The sequence below is a fragment of the Haemaphysalis longicornis genome, unplaced genomic scaffold (assembly GCF_048455015.1).
Source record: "Haemaphysalis longicornis isolate Haplotype H1 unplaced genomic scaffold, Haemaphysalis longicornis Haplotype H1 scaffold_2, whole genome shotgun sequence".
Lineage (NCBI taxonomy): Eukaryota > Metazoa > Arthropoda > Arachnida > Ixodida > Ixodidae > Haemaphysalis > Haemaphysalis longicornis.
The window spans coordinates 705,873-712,936 of record NW_027526295.1 but is presented as its reverse complement, the minus strand read 5'-3'; positions in this window follow the sequence as shown (position 1 = coordinate 712,936).

The window sequence follows — 7,064 nt, the reverse complement described above, 5'->3', positions numbered from 1 at the left end:
TTCGAAAACAAAGATTGTATTTCGTGACTCCTTGAATATACTCTCCGCACCCATACCCTACAGCCTGTCAAAATTGCGCGACATATTCTATGGCAGGAACCACCTTCGGGGTGAGTGGCGTCTTCCTGAGCGGATAATGTTACAGTTCTCCGTAGATGCACCGTTCGGGACACAGAATACGCGATTGCAGATTTGTGCAAAGCTCTAATTATCCTTTCTTCGTCTCTTGCACAGTACATTATAAATATTTGTTTTTTCTTCGCTTATGTGCTTCCTTTTTTGACGCACGCGAAGCCGGCGTATACACGCAGTTTTACTGCAAAATTTAACTTTATTCTCCGCGAGCCCCTCCTCTTTTCTGCTTGTACACTGCAGTACGTTATCTCTTGCACTGTTTGCATCGGTCCAGCTTATATTGCATAATATTTATTTTGAAATGCTTTAAAATAGGCCAGATTTTGTTTGTAGTGAACATGATATTCTGAAGGACAGGCACCTATAAAGCGCAGCATGCTCTCGTCAACTAGTACGAGTAATATATGGTTACTTTGTTGTAACAACAGCAATCAACGATTACCACGACTACTGATTTCACATGGTAGACCTAATTATTGCACCTACTTTATTCTACGCTTCTCGGATTAATTTATTACAATTACTGTACCCAAGAGAATCAGAAGATCCATTCTTCGAAAAAGCCGATAAACGGTATCACCAGCACAGCCCTGGTCCTTAGGCCACGTGACAAAGGCAGTCCAAGAAAACAGGACAATAACCAAATCTTTGAGCTGCAAAGATATAACCTCGTTCAATAAGATTTTAGATGGCAAATAATATCGCGTACCACCCCTTCGCGCCACCCCCCCCCCCCACCCACCCCCCGCCACGCAACTGCGGCTTCATGGCTCTAGCTTACCTAAAGGAGTTCTCGCAGGAAATTTCTGTTTTCCCCTTTTATTAATTTTACTGATGCATCATGGCTTGAAAAGCCTGAAAGAGTACTTTGCATATTGGAGCGCGCGATAATGAATTCTACCGAACACGCTGAAACGCGCCAGTTTTGGTTACAAATCTTCCTGTCCGGAGGGCGCGTACGACAGAATCACGCTCTGACCACACCTTTTTGTGCGGACGTCAAAACATTGCGGAGGTCGGTGGAGTGGTTGTTTTTCAGACAGCCCTGTCACTGGAGATCAGTGGCTAATTGCCTGAAGGCGTTTATGCCTACCATCAATGCGGATATTTGATGACCCCATTCAGTAAATGTCCCGATGGCGACTTGTAATGCAATTCCAGACAATACTATCGGCTGCTTTATTATGTGTAGAAGGTCGTTTTAATAAAACCTAGTCGAGCCGAGTTTCGCCGTCGCCGGCATTCGACCTTCATTTGACCAGAGCGGCGCAACACATCACGTGACTCGCAACGCCGAGTTCCGCTGTCGCCGCGTTCGATAGCCACTAACGCCGCCGCGGCTTGGCGCGTGCGCTCTCTGCAGCTCGGTCGCCGCCTCACCCTGTGACTTGTCGCCCGCCTGTCCGTGTTCTCTGAGCGTTGCGCGGAAGCGGCCGGCTTTGAGCCATCGTCGGCAAACGGCGCCTCACTACACCGCGCATATCGCCCGCCGATCTCCTCCACTGGACAGGGTTCGGAGTGCCAAGCGCGCGAAGCGACACGGTTGTAGACTGAGGAAGAGGGAGCCGTTCGGCTCGCAAAACGCTAGAACGGGATCACAATAAAAAGCACAGCCGTCATACCTGGCTGAGTGTGTACTAAGGTATATTTAATACAGATATATTAAAGGTCAACCAAGTGAAAACAAGACTTAACCAGGGTATACCAAGCTTTCGATTAGCCTATCTTACAAATTACATATTACACAGGTTACAATTACCGACAGAAAAAGATTAGATTCGGCCATTGCAAATTACGAATGGATCACATTTCTAAGTTATGTTGCAGGTTACGTGGTTTACGATTCCTTTGAGACGGTATATCAGCACTTGTTAGAGTCGGCAAAGAAAAAACTGTGGAAATCAAGCAAAGACATACAGGCTGCTCCTGCATTAACACAGCCGTGTTATCAGTGATTCTTCTCCGATTCTTTTTAGTATTTAAGTCGACGATTTCCGCAACGTATCCTCTCATTGTCGCGTATTTCAATACGCATAAGATGCGGTGTTACTGGTTCTACACCTTGATTTTAAAAAGGCAGTCTCACACCTGCAGCATGACACTGAAAAATTTCGGATTGGTTCAGTAGCAATGCAATAGCGGTCAGTCGTAAAAAGACACAGTTGGTTTATTTTCACAATCCGCTGAAACTGATCCCGCCTGATTGCCCTGTATTTCTGCATGAGTCGAACTGCGTAGACTGTGCCTGCTCCCCCATAGTACCTGTATCAACTGTTAAGTACCTAGGAGTACTTCTTTATTGTGACCTGTCCTGGAACGGCCATGCAGCAATTATTTGTGCACAGGTTCGAAAAGTGTCCTGTCTCTTATACTCTGTACAATCCCTCTGCCCGGTATCTATGCGCAAACAAATTGTTTATACATTGGCTTACAGTGTTTTGTGATATGCCTTATGTTGCTTTTATTTTTGTTCATTGTTTTGTAAAAACAAGATTGATGCCCTCCTGAAATCTATACGGAAGTCTGTTCTTTATGGCGTGGAGTGTGATACAAGTGTGAGCATTTTCTGGTTTTTCCATATGCCCAAATTGTCGCACTTTTTCAAGCAGACTGTTGTGCTTACTCATGTTTGGACTAGGGAGTTTTGCTCGGCCTATGTTCCTGTACGCAAACTTCGCCCGCCGTTCCGCTTTAATATATCTTGGGTGCGCACTAGATATGGTGAACGTCTTTGCATTTACTATGTCCACTCGCTTCTAGACACTTTAAAGAATTAAGTCTTTTTTTCAAGCAGCCGTAAACAAATAAAGTCTGCATTGTTTGAATTGTACAAATTATCTCGTCGAAAAGTGAATTTTATCACCACGCCAAGCTTTTATGTAAGAGTGTTATCAGCTGCCGGGCACTGCCCCACAAGCCTCCTGTGTCTTTGGCAGGCCCGCATTTTGTATTTGATTATAATTACGTCTACGTATAGTGAAGTCTACATTGACGACCTTTCATCTCTTGTATCTTCGAACATTCATTTGTTTGCAGATGATTGTGTTGTCTCTCGCGAAATTAACGGTGACCGTGACACTAACCTACTTCAGTCCGATCTTGACAAGGTAACCAAGTGGTGTCATGAATGGCTCATGGAACTAAACGTTTTTAAATGTAAAGTTATGCGCAAATCATAGAGTACTAACATACTATTTAAACAACGTTTCGCTAGAACCCGTCAATTCTCATACATATGTAGGTGTCCACATTTCAACTAACCTTATTTGGACGCCTCACATAGAACATATCATTAGCAAAGCTAACCACATGTTGGGTTATCTGCGCCGTAACTACTCGAACTCCCCAACGTCATTGAAACGTTTGGTTTACAAAACACTAATCAGGTCAAGACTAGAGTATGCTATGCCAGTGTGGGACAGCTGGCGCGGTAACGTAATTTCTGCTCTCGAAATGCTACAAAATAACTCTGCTGGCTCAATTCACTCCAATTATAACCGTACTTCAACATCTCGTCGATGAAATCTATTATCGGGCTTCCAACTTTAGCTTACCGTCGAACCGTGTTACGTCTTACATTTTTTGACAAACTATACCATCATCCCACGCTGCAAATCCAACTCATTAATCATCCGCAATACATTTCTCGTCGAACCGATCACGCTCACAAAGCTGGTATCGAACATAGCAGCACATGTCATTTTTAGAAATCATTCATCGTGAGAATATCACGTGAATAAAACCGCCTTCTCCCAAATGTCGTGGGCATACATGATAACCGTCTATTTCACAATGAATTAGCCAATATTGTATAACCAGGAAAATTTATGTTATGTGACCATAGTTGCTGTATACTCATGTTTTTTTGGTTTTGCTTTGTTGCTGTAATCCACTCCCCTCTGTAATGCCTATGGCTCTATTGTTATGATAAATAAATACATAAATAAATAAATAAATAAATAAATAAATAAATAAATAAATAAATACATAAATAAATAAATAAATAAATAAATAAATAAATAAATAAATAAATAAATAAATAAATAAATAAATAAATAAATAAATAAAGCAGCAACGTTCCACCAGTTGCACCTCGCTGCATCCATTGATAAATCGAGATTGTAGTCCAACCGCATCTAGGGAAAGTTTCCTTCATACCATTTCAAACTGTGAGAAAGGTAGCTGTCAGCCGCGACCAAAGTATATAAAATTGCGGAGAAAATTGATCCACCAGCCACTTCGAGCTGAAGCAAAACATACAATCGCGTAATTAAATATTTAATATTTGCCGCAGAGTGTAATAGTTGTAATGTGTCAAGTAGCCAGGTACAGCCGGTTTTGGAATTCACTTTTTCCGCGTGCTCCACTTCGACAATCAGCACACGTGCCTACTAGCTTAACGGTTCTCCACCGGGTACTATGAAATGATTGTGGCTTGCCCGGAGCTACCTTATAACTCAATTTGAAAAACAAAACCACAGCACAAGATGTTTTGTGCGGTGTTTAAGAGTAATATATTCTGAAATATACAATGCAATGACAAACTAAAGCAATAATCTATTTTTCTTGATATAGCAAGTATAGAATAACCAAAATATTATACAGAGAACACGAGTGCACCATAAGTACTGCCCACGCCGCTGGCCCAAATGCCGCCACCACAGGGAATGAAAAGTATAACTTGACATCCACTGCACCAAACCCACCAAAAAAGTTTAAGCTTGAAACCATTGAGGGCGCAGAAAGAGTGCGCGCTCACCATGCCATTCTTTGCGATTAAAAAGATAAAAATAAAGCTCGAATGAAGGTTCTGGGTTTTCAGTGACTGGTTTGAAAGTTTCCAGCAAGCGCACTCTACTTCTTCACTATTAACGTCACGTGCAATCCGCGACTTAGAACTGACTGCACCCTGGTGCAGCGCGGTGGACACTTTATTTAATCCCAGCGAGACACTAGGCGACGGCAGGCACGCTATCATTATTGCAAAGTTGGGATTACTTACATCTGGCAGCGCCAAGTGGGAGACTGTGCGAAGCCCTTCGAATGCAAAGAGGTCTTTGCACCGAGCTAATTTGTACGGTCGTTACCTACGTGGCCAAACAGGAGAAAGCGATCCTGGCGTACTGCCGCAAAGAACTGAGCCTTCGGGTCTCCCAGAATGAGTCCAAGGAGAATTTGGGATGGATGCGCTGCAGTCGTTAACCTTCGGCCGGAGTTTCGAAAGCACTGGTACAGAAGGCCTCCGTCCCGAAAAAAAAAAGTCTCGTGTAACCATGGCAACTTCTCACTTCGGCATCTTCGCCTATACGACTCGGCGGTTTCAGCGACATTACTCACGTGAGAGGAAAGCCACGCCGCCTTGCAGTCGGTCCGAACTTACTGCATTTTCAAGGCATTGCATCCCTAAATTCTCTGCATCAACTATTTTGTGCTTCTGAAAGATTGCTGCTTGTGTTGTCTGGTGACGCCTATGCAGGCCCCACAGGGAAAGTGCCAGCTGGCATGGATATTAACAAGATATAGGTTTGCGCGATTAGTAAATGTCCGGGCTGAACGTGGAAAAGAATGAAGCTGAATGGTAAAACATCAATGCTGATCATTCGCACTGTCTAGTCTTTCTGTTGTCTTGTGTAGTCTGCGCATTGAACGATCAGCATAAATATTTACCACGCGGCCACTGCGCTTGGAGGCCTCCCATAGTCTCTTTTCTGTAAAACCTTCCCATATCTGATTTTACACGGTCCTCCTAATTGGTGTCGTCCTAATTAGTGAAACATTGCTTTCAAGTGTTGCGCTTTTGGACTAAACCGAAAGAAGCACAGTAAAGAGTGTATTTGCATTTACACGGAAATACTGAATGAAAAAGTATAATCGTTAGTTGAAGTAAAGCCTCCGTAGCCTTTCCCGAAGTGGGCGTGTTGTCATTTCTCGTGCGTCTTTGTGTTCGGCCCCAAGAGCACCCCTTGAAACCATAAAACTATGCTTCCCAAGAAAGCTTCGAGAGCATATGGAAAATTTCCGAGTAGAGGAAAAAACTGCTTATTTAAGTCAGTTCCAATCTGTTATTTATTATAACGGAAGAAGTACAGGTAGGTGCTGCAAAGAATACGGAGTCATGTAATCTTAAATAATATATTGCAGTGCCTACATTTCCATTGCAGCTGCTGTACTGGCCCACGTAAGCTGGAGGAAATATTTTAAAAGCAAAAAGAAATCAACAACTTGGGGTGGAAATTTTCGCAAACGCTCGAGATCCTCGACAGCCATCACCTCAGTAATGTTTATCGAAGGGTGTTTGTAAAACGCCTCACCACAAATTGTGGTAGTTCTGCTTTTGCTTTTTTCCTGCGTGCGGAATGATATGTTCGTCTGTATTTATGTGTGTTTCTGCGTGGGATAAAAGCTAGTTGCAAGTTTGCGCCTGTCCTTACGTACCTCTCTGTGTGTGGCGTATTCCTTAGAGCAGTTTGCACCTTTTTTAAGCCGTCATTGGCGTGAACATTGGGAGTCCCAGGATGCCGTAGTTCAAGGGGCAGCCCATGTACCACGAAAGAGATGATACCGAAAATTATGCAATGAGTTACTCCGTCCCAAACAAGACTTGACATACACGCCAGCGTCTATGCAGCCCACTAGCCGACCCTGCAAATCTCGTGCAGCAGCGCTCCCTGGTGGTTTATTAGAATTTACAAGCCGGCTTCTGTGAATTCCGCTGTCTTTGTTTCAACATATAAGATAGCACCAAGCGTTGCGTTGCGTCACCGCCATTGTCGGGTAACTTTGCAGAACATTTGCCGATAAGCTGCCAATTCTATTTAGCGGCCAAGACATTTTCGTCCCGTTTGTGTTGCTAATTTTTACAGTCATTTTTGCATGTACACAGTAGTTGATATACTGTCACGATTTGTATTACTTGCGCGCGTTTTGAT